At 39.1% G+C, this 12,813-nt stretch overlaps 1 long non-coding RNA gene across 1 annotated transcript in view; it reads left to right on the top strand.

Annotated features, from left to right (window-relative positions):
• Positions 1-7,642, top strand: part of LOC147378268 (uncharacterized) — a 123,542-nt gene extending 115,900 nt beyond the window's left edge. The window contains exons 3-4 of the long non-coding RNA XR_015151752.1: positions 6,550-6,682; positions 7,310-7,642. This is a non-coding gene — a long non-coding RNA (uncharacterized LOC147378268). The remainder of the gene's footprint in view (positions 1-6,549; positions 6,683-7,309) is intronic.
• Positions 7,643-12,813: the final 5,171 nt, after the last annotated feature.

The following is a 12,813-nucleotide window of genomic DNA, read 5'->3' as shown; positions in this document are numbered from 1 at the left end:
TAAATAGAAGTTTATTGAATGAATGAAAGAAAGACAATAGTGTGTATGTTAATAATACAAAATTAAACATTTTTACATGGTACTTTAGAGACATGGTGCTTACACATGCACTACTTATTTAATTAGAATTAGGAGAGGTTTAAATTTATATGGATAGTAAACTGCAAGCTAGGTCTCTGAGTGCAAATCCTAGACCTTTACTCTTTCGTTATGCTTACTGCTGCTGCTAAGTCGCTTCAGTCATGTCCCCATAGACCGCACAGCCCACCAGGCTTCCCCATCCCTGGGATTCTCCAGGCAAGAACACTGGAGTGGGTTGCCATTTCCTTCTCCAATGCATGAAAATGAAAAGTGAAAGTGAAGTTGCCCAGTCGTGTCTGACTCTTATCGACCCCATGGACTGTGGCCCACCAGGGTCCTCCATCCATGGGATTTTCCAGGCAAGAGTACTGGAGTGGGGTACCATTGCTTTCTCCATATGCTTACTATATAAGGTATTTACAATCTGTCTTTTAAAAGTAAGGAATCTCTTCACAAATGCATTCTTAGAAAATGAAGGTATTGCTTTGGTATTAGATAGTGATCTCTTTCAGAAGTTATCTTCCCAGTGATAGTGTATCTGGGGTAACGTTCCATGTATATCTGAGTTCAAAATTTTAAAACCTGGTTAGATTAGGCAGTTTAGCTAATGTACAGACCTAAATTCTGGGCCAGAAGAAAGTTACCTAAATAGTTTACTTTGAATTCATTAAATTGCAAGTTTTTGGATATTAAATAAATAAAATGAATGGATATTATGAACCTTTTGAAGATATGATAGGCAACCAGATCTTTCAGCAAACAGAATTACTCTTATGAAGGATGGACAGGAACTCAAGATGAATCAAATGCAAAGGAAACATGAGGTTTTGAGAAATTTGATGTGGGACTAGAAAGTCTATGGTTGACCCAACTTTATGTTAGATACAAGTTACTTCAGTTTTGCTCAAGACAGGACGTAGACCAATATTTCTTTGGTGTAAAACAACCATTTTGTTATTTCTTTCAGTTCTGTTGACTGCCTGGCTCAACTGAGAGGTTCTTACTCAAGGTTTCCTTTTATTTTCTTAACATCTTCACCTATTTATCCCAACCCCCACTTCTGGCCACCGCTGCTGCTGCTGCTGCTGTCACTTCAGTCATGTCCGACTCTGTGCGATCCCATAGACGGCAGCCCACCAGGCCCCCCCGTCCCTGGGATTCTCCAGGCAAGAACACTGGAGTGGGTTGCCATTTCCTTCTCCAATACATGAAAGTGGAAAGTGGAAGTGAAGTCGCTTAGTCGTGTCCTACTTAGTCGAGTCCTACCAGGGTCCTCCGCCCTTGGGATTTTCCAGACAAGAGTACTAGGTACCTACCAATCTGTTCTGTTTCTATGAATGTGGTCTTTTTAGATTTTGCCTTATGAGATTTAACAGTATTTGTCTTTACTGTCTGACTTATTTCACTAGTATAATGCCATCAGGGTCTACCGATCTCATTGATAAATGGCAGGACTTCCTTTTTATGGCTAAATTATATATATATATATATGTGTGTGTGTGTGTGTGTGTGTATATATGTATACACGTCACATCTTTGTCCATCCATCTATCAATGGATGCTTATGTTGTGTCTATGTCTGAGCTATTGTCAATAATGCTGCAGTGAACATGGGTACACAGATATCTCTTTGAACAATGAATTTCATTTCCCTTCAATATATGCTTAGAAGTGGAATTGCTGGATGATATGGTAATTCTATTTTTAATTTTTGAGGAATCCCCATACTCTCTTCTCAGAGAAGGCAGTGGCAACCCACTCCAGTACTCTTGCCTGGAAGATCCCATGGATGGAGGAGACTGGTAGGCTGCAGTCCATGGGGTCGAGAAGAGTCAGACATAACTGAGCGACTTCACTTTCACTTTTCACTTTCATGCACTGGAAAAGGAAGTGGCAACCCACTCCAGCGTTCTTACCTGGAGAATCCCAGGGACGGGGGAGCCTGGTGGGCTGCGGTCTATGGGGTCGCACAGAGTTGGACACAACTGAAGCAACTTAGCAGCAGCAGCAGCAGCATACTCTCTTCCATAGAGGCTACACTCATTTACATTTCCAGACCCTACTAATTCTTAATTGTACTTCAGACAGTTAGATTTTCTAAATTGGTATGGGTTGTAACGTGTATGTGTATAATCATATAAGCTCATGTTCAGTAATTCCTGGGTCTCTGGCTTATGGCCTTCTCATATGCTTCTGCCCCTCTCCGAGGGGTAATGTGATTCTTGCTTTCTTTTTCTGTCCTATCCTCTAGCTGCAGTGGGTTTTCACTCAGGCCTTAACATGGAAGTTTTCATGCTCTTCCTCCTGCAGATTAAAGCTTTTGTTTTGTAGGAAAATAGAGGTGAAGGGTTGAGCCAGGGTGGGGTTCCTGGAGTCAAATCCTGCAAGAGGGTATGAAGGCCCCTGTAGCTGAGATCCTTAGGTACTTGGCACTTTCATGTTAGCTCACCCTTATCCTCTAGCAATTTGTTTAAAAAATTAGCTGCATCCTTCTTTCCAGCTAAGGTGGTGTCTAGTGTTGTCCGCTCCAGGTAAACAAATACTTGGTTCTGTTTCTCCCCCAAAGCACCCTTATCTCCCCAGACTTCAGGTTACTTGGTGGCCCTGCAACCTCAGTTCTTTAATGGGTGAAGAAAAGTTTGTACAGCTTTGACCTTGCTACAAAGTTGAAACAACACTCTTTCCCTCTCTGAGTTGAAAACCCTTATCTTGATTTTAATCGTTATCTGTGCCATTGTCTTGTCTTTATTCCCCTTTACCACGTATCTTAGAATTTACTGTGCATAAGAATCAATTGAGAAACACATTAATAATGCATATTTCTGTGTCCCATCTCTAGAAATTTTAGTTCGGTAGTCTGAGGTAGACAAAAAGAACTTGAATGTTGAAAATGCTCCTCAGGGGTTCCCCATTGCTAACAAAGACTTTAAAGGGCAATATCCTCTCAAAGGTAAACCTTCCCTGATTGTGTCCAGGTTGATGCCTTATATATTTTAGCCTCTCAATAAATATGCAAAATATGCCTTGAATTTAAACTAGTAGGATAGGAACAGAGATGAGAAGAAACTTCTCTTGAATACTCTATCTGTTCCTCATGTTTATGAAACCTAGCCACGATTCATGTTCCAACTGAAGCTCCAAATATTCCCACCATCTTCTTGGAGTACAAAACATTGGAGGAGTTTGGGGACAGTGAGTCAAGAAAGCTCTTCTGACATCCCAGTTTTGTCAGTATTTAGCTGTGTGATTTATCTAAAATGGTTAAACCTGTCTGCAATTCACTTTTCAATTTGGTTAACAAGATATAGGAATGAAGTTGACTTTGATCATAAAGATCATAGAAATCATAAAAATCACTTGGAGAGGTGTTTATTTTTACTTATAATGTGTGAATGTATGTATTTATGTATACATACATGCTTTATACATATGTGCTTGTATATAAATGCATGTGTGTGTTAGTCGTTCAGTCATGTCCAACTGTTTGTGACCCCATGGACTGTTGCCTGCCAGGCTCCTCTGTCCATGGAATTCTTTAGGCAAGAATATTGGAGTGGATAGCCATTACCTTCTCCAGGGGATTTTTCTGACCCAGGGATCAAACCTGGGTCTTCTGCATTGCAGACGGATTCTTTACCATCTGAGCCACCAGGCATTTTTACTCATATACATAGATGCCTGTGTATACATTTATGCACTTAAAATATCTACACACATACACACACACACACATAAATTGTAGATCCCAGTCTTGCTATCCCTGGAGTTGCTGAATCATTCATCTGAGGTATTTTTTGTTTACCATGTCTAGATGATTCTAATGATCAGTCATGATTGGAAACCACTGAATTAGAGGCTTTCTAATTTGTCAAGTCCAAGCATCCATCTCCTTCTATTGAACTCCCTCTGATGGTCATACACCTAAAAGTATAATGTATTACATTTCAGTTTTATTTGGATTATCAAATAAAAATTCCTGAAACACTGAAATATACTTGATGATGGAAGCTATGTTATCCTTTTCTCCTGAATAGAGTTCCTAGTGCAGTTTATAGTATCCTGCAAACAAATTAGTAAATTTTGTGGACTGTTGGATTGAAAGTAGCCAGAAGTCAGAGAAGGAAGGGAAGTTAGAGGTGGGTGGGAAGAAACACAGCTGTCTTGGTCTTAGCTTATGTGAATAGAATATCTTGGCAGAGGGATTTTAAATAGATTGGATAGGTGACAAAGGAGCACTGGCAGAGAGGAAAATGGCAGTAGTCAGGGTAACTAAGCAGCTGATGACATCTTAGTTGGGAGTTTCCGAAATGTGGAGGAGGAAATGACACATGTGAGTGTGCGAGGGAAGAGCCTTGGAGAGGAAAAGAGAACTAATGAGGGGAGGCAGCTGCATGTCTAAGGGCTAAAGATAGTTGTCAGAGAGAGAGAAAGTCTACAGTTTCGGAAGGAACAAGTATGTGTAGCACAAAGACGTCATAAAGCTTTAATTCCTGGAGATTAAAAGAAGCTGAGTTTTATAGGGAGAGCAGTTGCCCTGGAGGTCATCAGCCATCTTTGTGAGAGATCAACTTCTGTTGTGTAAATTCAGTGAGATTTGGGAGTCAGTGGCATAGCCCCAGCTATCCTATTCTCACTGGTAAAAAAAAAAAAAAAAGCCTTAATAGCATTTATATGGGATGTTATTTGATTAATTCTGATGCATGTGTCAATTGAGTTAATAGTAAAATATAACCCCAGATGTAAAAATGGATTTACCTGTTGAATGAATTTGTATAATTCTTTGGTTGTCAGTTGTGAAGAACACTTGCTCAAATGAAAAAGTCAAGTTTTACGTAAGACCAGAAACTATAAAACTCCTAGAGGAGAACATAGGCAAAACACTCTCTGACATACATCACAGCAGGATCCTCTATGACCCACCTCCCAGAATATTGGAAATAAAAGCAAAAATAAACAAATGGGACCTAATTAACCTTAAAAGCTTCTGCACATCAAAGGAAACTATTAGCAAGGTGAAAAGACAGCCTTCAGAATGGGAGAAAATAATAGCAAATGAAGCAACCGACAAACAACTAATCTCAAAAATATACAAGCAACTCCTACAGCTCAACTCCAGAAAAATAAACGACCCAATCAAAAAATGGGCCAAAGAACTAAATAGACATTTCTCCAAAGAAGACATACAGATGGCTAACAAACACATGAAAAGATGCTCAACATCACTCATTATCAGAGAAATGCAAATCAAAACCACTATGAGGTACCATTTCACACCAGTCAGAATGGCTGTGACCCAAAAGTCTACAAATAATAAATGCTGGAGAGGGTGTGGAGAAAAGGGAACCCTCTTACACTGTTGGTGGGAATGCAAACTAGTACAGCCACTATGGAGAACAGTGTGGAGATTCCTTAAAAAACTGGAAATAGAACTGCCTTATGATCCAGCAATCCCACTGCTGGGCATACACACTGAGGAAACCAGAATTGAAAGAGACACGTGTACCCCAATGTTCATCGCAGCACTGTTTATAATAGCCAAGACATGGAAGCAACCTAGATGTCCATCAGTAGATGAATGGATAAGAAAGCTGTGGTACATATACACAATGGAGTATTACTCAGCCATTAAAAAGAATACATTTGAATCAGTTCTAATGAGGTGGATGAAACTGGAGCCTATTATACAGAGTGAAGTAAGCCAGAAGGAAAAACATAAATACAGTATACTAACGCATATATATGCAATTTAGAAAGATGGTAACAATAACCCGGTGTACGAGACAGCAAAAGAGACACTGATGTATAGAAGTCTTATGGACTCTGTGGGAGAGGGAGAGGGTGGGAAGATTTGGGAGAGTGGCATTGAAACATGTAAAATATCATGTAGGAAACGAGTTGCCAGTCCAGGTTCGATGCACGATGCTGGATGCTTGGGGCTGGTGCACTGGGACGGCCCAGAGGGATGGTATGGGGAGGGAGGAGGGAGGAGGGTTCGGGATGGAGAACACATGTATACCTGTGGCGGATTCATTTTGATATTTGGCAAAACTAATACATTTATGTAAAGTTTAAAAATAAAATAAAATTAGAAAAAGAAAAAAAAAAGGAAAAAGTCAAGTTTTAAAATCTGACAACAATTATGTATGAGAACTAAATTCTGTTCTCATCAGGATAGTAAATGTTTACTATCAAGAAGGAAGGTGGGATTTTGATTTACTTCATTGATCCTGTTAGTGGAATAACTTCTAGGAAGAAAGTTTATCTTATTAGATATTTAAAAATAATATTTGTACCTAATCCTGAGGACTCACTGCAAGGACTGGAGTGAGCAAAGATTAATGATTTTATATGGTCTTATCCAGCAGTTATCATGGTGCCCATGTTTCCTTGAAAAGGAGAATCAGTGTTCAATTGTTATGTCGAAGGAGTGATCCCCTTTTTAAAAGATATATTATGTCATACTTGCAGCCTGAAGATGACTGATCCTCTGATGAGAAGGTAGTCATCAAAGAAAATACAGCCACAGACTTGGAGAGTGCTGGTCTGAGAGGCAGAGAACCGCTGTATTTATTACAAAGCCAAGTGTAACAGAATACTTAAGGTAAGGCAAACCTTAACAACTATTCACTGATAATGGTGGTGACTTTAAATAGGTGCAGGAGCAAAGTTGTGGAACCCTTCAGACTGAAGTCCATGCCCCAGCACAGAAAATATGGAACGCAGAGAGAGATACTGTTCTGGGCCAGGCCATTCCCTTAGCCTCCTGGTTCCAGGTTAATCATAAGTTCTTTGTGTGACAGATAGGTTGTCAGAACCTTGTATGTATCCTTTCTAGTTCATTGTATTTTAACATGTATCTAGGCAACGTTACCAAGTATGGAGTTATTTGATCTCAGTAAATATTTTTGTCATCTTCATGAAGTTCTGAATAGGAGCACCCCTTGGTACCATTAGATGTAGATACTGAAACTGGGAATAACTTACCCAATACTCATGGTCAAGGATGTAGCGCTAAAGTCAGTACTATAGAGGAGACCTTGGTGTGTTATTTTGCTGCCTAGCAACCATCAACCATTCTTAATTTTCCTGTGACTTTTGGGTGAATTTCATCTATTTGTGGGCAATGTGAGTATGTCAGTCATGTGTCCTCCCCTGGAGTGGATAGCCATTCCCTTCTCCAGGGGATCTTCCTGACCCAGGGATTGAACTCATGACTCTTGCATTGCAGGTGGATTCTTTACCGTCTGAGCCAAAAGGGAAACTCCATGAATGAATATGTTAGTCATGTGTCCTGCCTTGTCCTAACTGAAAGCTAGTCTAGATGCTTGCTTTTACTTGGAACCTTTGGCTGACTGCATCAAGAAAAAGATTGTTTGAAGCTCATTCATTCCAGCGTTTGGACTTTGGACCCAAGAGTCAGTCGAATCACTAAGCTGTCTTGGTTTGTGATTTTCCCTGTTCTGTTTTGAAGGCTAGTTTCCTTTCCTTCCTCCCTCTATCCCTACTCCTTTCTTCCTTCCTTTCTTTTCAAATAAAACAGCAGCATATTTAAGTATACAAAGTAGTTTGATGTACATATGCATTGTTAAATGATTCCTGCAATTGAGTTAATTAGCACATCCATCATCTCACATAGTTACTTTTTTTTTTTTGGTGAATATGCATAGCAAATACTCTCAGAAAATTTCAAGTATACTATACAGTAGTATTAGCTGTAATCACCTACAGTCATCATGCTATATAATAGATCCTGAGAACTTATTCATCTTATAACTTAGTTTGTACCCTTTTATCAACCTCAAAGCCTTTTCCAGTTTCAACACCTAGTATCCCTTTAGTAACTTATATTTTTATAAAAATTAATCTTTGATATTTGAACTCTCTGCAAATATAGTGCAAATTCTTTTAGTAAACACAGTGAGTAAAACCAGATAACTAGCCCCAGAATTCTCAGGAAGAGAATAATTTATCTTAGGCAATATTTCATATTATCAAATGTCAACAGGTTAAAAAAAAAAAGGAGGTAAATATTAGAGGCAGTTTTTGTTACTTGTGGGTCCTCTGGGTCTTCCCTGCTGGTAATGTTAGTTCATTCAGGGCTGCCTCATATTTGGCCATCCTTCTGTTGTCAGCGTATGGGATCAAGTACTGCAAATATTATCTGGGCAGTTTCAGTGAGCATTAGTTTACCTTTGGTCACATGGGTCACATGTACGAAGATAGAGCCAAGGTAGACAGAACAGGAGGGGCAGTCAGGCCCCATAGGCACATAGGTTGTGGAGCTCATGCAACAGGAAACACAGACTCAAGATATGAGAGTGGAAATTAAAAAGGGCAGGCACCCAGGTGCACAGGCTATTAAAAAATGTACTCTAGGGTCTGGGGCAGAGCATCCGAGCACCGTGTATTGACTCTGGGCAAAGACAGATGCTGGAGTGCCATTTCCTCCATTTGAATCTGTATTAGTGTTGTGACCCAGGAAAGTTATGTAACCTGTCATCTCTCTCTGCCTCTGTTTCTTGATGCATAAAGTAAGGACAACTGTAACACCTACCTTAAAAGTGTTTTAGTTCAGTTCAGTCACTCAGTCGTGTCCGACTCTTTGCAACCCCATGAACCTCAGCACACCAGGGCTCCCTGTCCACCACCAACTCCTGGAGTTCACTCAAACTCACGTCCATCGAGTCGGTGATGCCATCCAGCCATCTCATCCTCTGTCGTCCCCTTCTCCTCCTGCCCCCAATCCCTCCCAGCATCAGAGTCTTTTCCAATGAGTTAACTCTTTACATGAGATGGCCAAAGTACTGGAGGTTCAGCTTTAGCATCATTCCTTCCAAAGAATACCCAGGGCTGATCTCCTTTAGGATGGACTGGTTGGATCTCCTTGCAGTCCAAGGGACTCTCAAGAGTCTTCTCCAACACCACAGGCTGGGAACCTGCTACTCTTCCAACACTGTAACAGAAAGAAAACAAAATCTTTCCTTTCAGTTTAAGTGAAAAGTTTCCCAAGAAGGACTCTTGATTGGCCTGGTCTTGGTCACGTGCCTATTCCTGAGCCACTGAGGCCTTGAGGATGGAGTCTTGTGACTATAGGAGCCGGGGTCATGTGGTCCTCTCCTAAGTATGCATGGGGGGCAGGGGCGGGTGGGATGTGTGGAGGGAATGTTGGTGATTGAAGGCTCAAAGAAGAGAAATATGAAAGGCCAGCTAGAGTTACCACTGTCTACCATGAACAAAAGCATTATGATTTCCTGATGTTTGAGGTTATTCCCCACCCTTCCATCCTGCAATAATATGAAGAGTGTGTTAAGCAGAAGTAGTAGTTATATGCCTATGGGACACATATTAAGCCTAGATTTTCGTATTGGGAAAACAGACTTCTTGATGAATTAAGAAATTTCACCACAGCTGTACTATGCTTCTTCACCATGACCCTTTTGGAGCACTTTAATACCGCTGTGAATGAGAAATTATTTTCCATACTATCTTCGTGTAAACATGCTTCTTAACAGTCCTGAGAAGAGCTGGTAACTATCTCTGGTACTATAAGGGCAGTAGGTGAAAGTATGGATTCCGCAGGCGTTCATTCACTTAGTAAGTCTCTTGAGTGTGCTCACGAATACCAAGAAGTCAGAGTGGCTTCGGGACAACAGCATGTGTTTATCAGATGTTCTTGCCCAGACGTATAAACAAATAGAACTGGGACTATGATATGATATGTGGATATGTTTCTGGAAATTTAAACAGGAAGTATTATTCAGTGAGCAAAAGAGTTGCACTGGGAGTTGATAACCCTTTGAGGGTCACTACAAAGATTAGATGTGTATGGATGAATAATAACATATATAAAAACCAAAGGTGAGGTGAACTGACAGTCAATTCAAGTTTAATATAACAACAGAGTGCCTCCTTTTTTCCCTCAAATTTCTTTACTCATCCTTTCTAGGTTCCTGTCTATTTTAAAGACCATTCTTTCTAGTATATATGCAATCTTATTTATTGATAGAGTTTTAGTCTTTCATTTTCTTTACATCCAGAATTTTTGTTGCTAATATGATCCCTGCCATATACAACATAAGGAAGCCAATTCACAGAAAGTTTAAGTAACTTGACCAAGCTTGCAAAGCTCCTTAGTGGTTGAGCCAGAATATGGACCAAGACAGGCTGGCTCCAGAGCACATGCTGTTCACCGTTCCACTTTGCTGTTTTCACTAAATTCAAGGTAAATGTTTACATCTGGTGCATCGTCAAATTCTCCTCTTGAAGGAGCGTTTTTGTGTCATCATATAGGATCATTGTATTCAGCCATTTGTTAAACACAGCAACAAGATTATAATTTTTTGAACATAGATGTGCTCTTAATACAGGGATAGTATGAGGCTAGAACCATCTTATCTACTTACTGGCTGTGTGAATACTGGTACACACAGATTCTTCACTTTCAACAAAGGGAACATACTAGCTGCTTGACATACCTCAAAAATAATGGGAGAAAAGAGACAGAAAGTGTAAATTGAGGAAGCACTAAGAAAATCGGCGCCATGAAAATTAAGCAAATCGAAACCAACACCAACTTTTCATGATCTTTTGTCATCTCATTTCCCAGGTTTTGTCCAGTCTAATTTAGATCATAAACTCTCCAGTCAAAAACCATCACCTCTTTGTACAGAGTACTAAGGCTGGTGTCACTATTTAATAAAAACCCAAGAAGCAGCAGCAAAGTTTTAAAATTAAATCCACAGACCTAAGGTGAAAGTTATATTGAGTTCCAACTTTAGTTCATTATGGCAAAGTTAAGATAAGGATATGGACTTATTTCCTTAATTTTCCTATGACTAGTATATTGTAGCAATTAAGAGAATGTGGTCCAGAGTCCGATTTCCTGGGTAACGGTTTCTGGATTGACATCTTAACAATTATATACTGTTTTGAACTCACTATATTTTATAGATATAAAATAAACGTATTTTATTTATACGTTTTCATATCTCAGAAATTGAGATGACTCATACAAAGAACAGTATTTTACGGTCACTATTGGCCTCGTGGCAGCTGAGACACAGCTGGCATTGTCAGTGCACAGAACCATACTTGGTCATTGCTGTTCCTCTTATCACTTTACCGGAGTTTATGGGCACTGATGTTACTGCACATGCTAAGTTAATTTTCATTTAAGTTGTTTTCAGAAAGATCACACAACGCACTGGCTTTAAGACAAAAAGTTACTGTATACACAGAAACAGAACAGGGGGCTTAAATTTGATATTTGTGAAGCAAACATTCATCATTAGAAGAATGATCATCTTGACAGACTTTCTTGCAAAGGAAAATCAAGTGCTTAATGATATCCCAAAGAGGAAGATACCCACATGTAGCTGAAACTGTGTTTATTTTGTTGCTGAGGTATACCAAAAGGATTACTTATCATACACCAAGTCATGCAACTGAACTGCACACAGGAAAAATTCCAAATCCCTTCATATATTGAGGAAAAAATTGCAAAGGAGTTTTTGGTGGTATGGTACAAGAGTGCTTTCAACAAATGTAAAATATAAATTCGAAGTAACAGAAAACATTATGTCATAGTTTACTTGGCAATGTTTTCCCTCTTTTTTATTTGTATATTTAAAAAAGCATAATGTGCTGATGGTCTCCATGAGATGATGAAATACAGAATCTATCTCATAGACTGTGTGAGAACTCAGTGAAATAACATAGGTAAAGGGTTATTGCTGTGATTAATGCACAATAAGTGTATAATACACATTGGCCATTTTATTAGCATCATCAAATGACAAAGGTCTCCCATTTTCATACTGTTCTGTTGGAGATTAATGGGGATTGAAAACAATTTAAGTGGGATACATTCCATTTGAAAATAAAATGTGGTTTTGTGATCTCCAGGAGAGCTGGAGGGGAAAGTTTAATAGGCGATGTTAGGAATCCTGCCAGGTGCTTCACAAGTCAGGGGATGAGTGAAGCAGAAGACTTCACAGCATGTCCAATGTGGGATGGCGTTTTTTTTTTTTTTTTTTTGTCTTTGACTGGAGGTTGCTCCAGTACTACCTTAAGAAATTGCTACCTAGCCTCCTGATAGACACGGCTTCAGCTGTGTTTCCCGAGCCAAGAAAATTGAAGACATTTCTATGTACCACCTTGGTTTTTTATTCAAAAAGTGTAGTGTTAATTTCAGTGTACCATTTCACACAAAAATTATTCATAGCTTTAGAATTTTTGAGTTTAGCAGCACTTTGGAGCTGCAAGCACATTATAAAGACTTTATTGAAATGTTCTCAGGTAAACAGATGTGGGCCTCAGCTCAGTGAATTTACACAATGTTCAAGTACACAACTGAATTCAACCTCTGAATTGTAATTTTCATCTAATTCAAATTCTTGCATTCTTCAAAACATAAAAGGAAGACTATAAAGTCATGAGTGACGCTAATTGGGCTATGATTTTTTTTCAGATCCACTTCCTGGTTAGAAATCAACATTTTGAGGGACTTTTTTCCAAATGTCTCTTAGATTGTGTTCAGGAGTCTTTATTAAAAGTTAATGCTTATTTTTTAAAACAGATTAACTTCTGAAGTCTGAAATATCTATTTTATTTATTTGACTTTTATTAATCAAGATAACTAAATATAGAAAAATGGATTAAGTACATATACACCAACCTTCTCTCTCTCACATTTTTAAGTTACTTTTTTGAAAGACAAGCAAAGATTATATG

The sequence above is a fragment of the Bos grunniens genome, chromosome 2, assembly GCF_055505025.1.
Source record: "Bos grunniens cultivar Pamir isolate PY7600 chromosome 2, Bosgru_T2T1.0, whole genome shotgun sequence".
In the NCBI taxonomy this organism is placed as follows: domain Eukaryota; kingdom Metazoa; phylum Chordata; class Mammalia; order Artiodactyla; family Bovidae; genus Bos; species Bos grunniens.
Note: the sequence above shows the minus strand (reverse complement) of the source record. Positions and strands in the feature narration are given on the sequence as shown.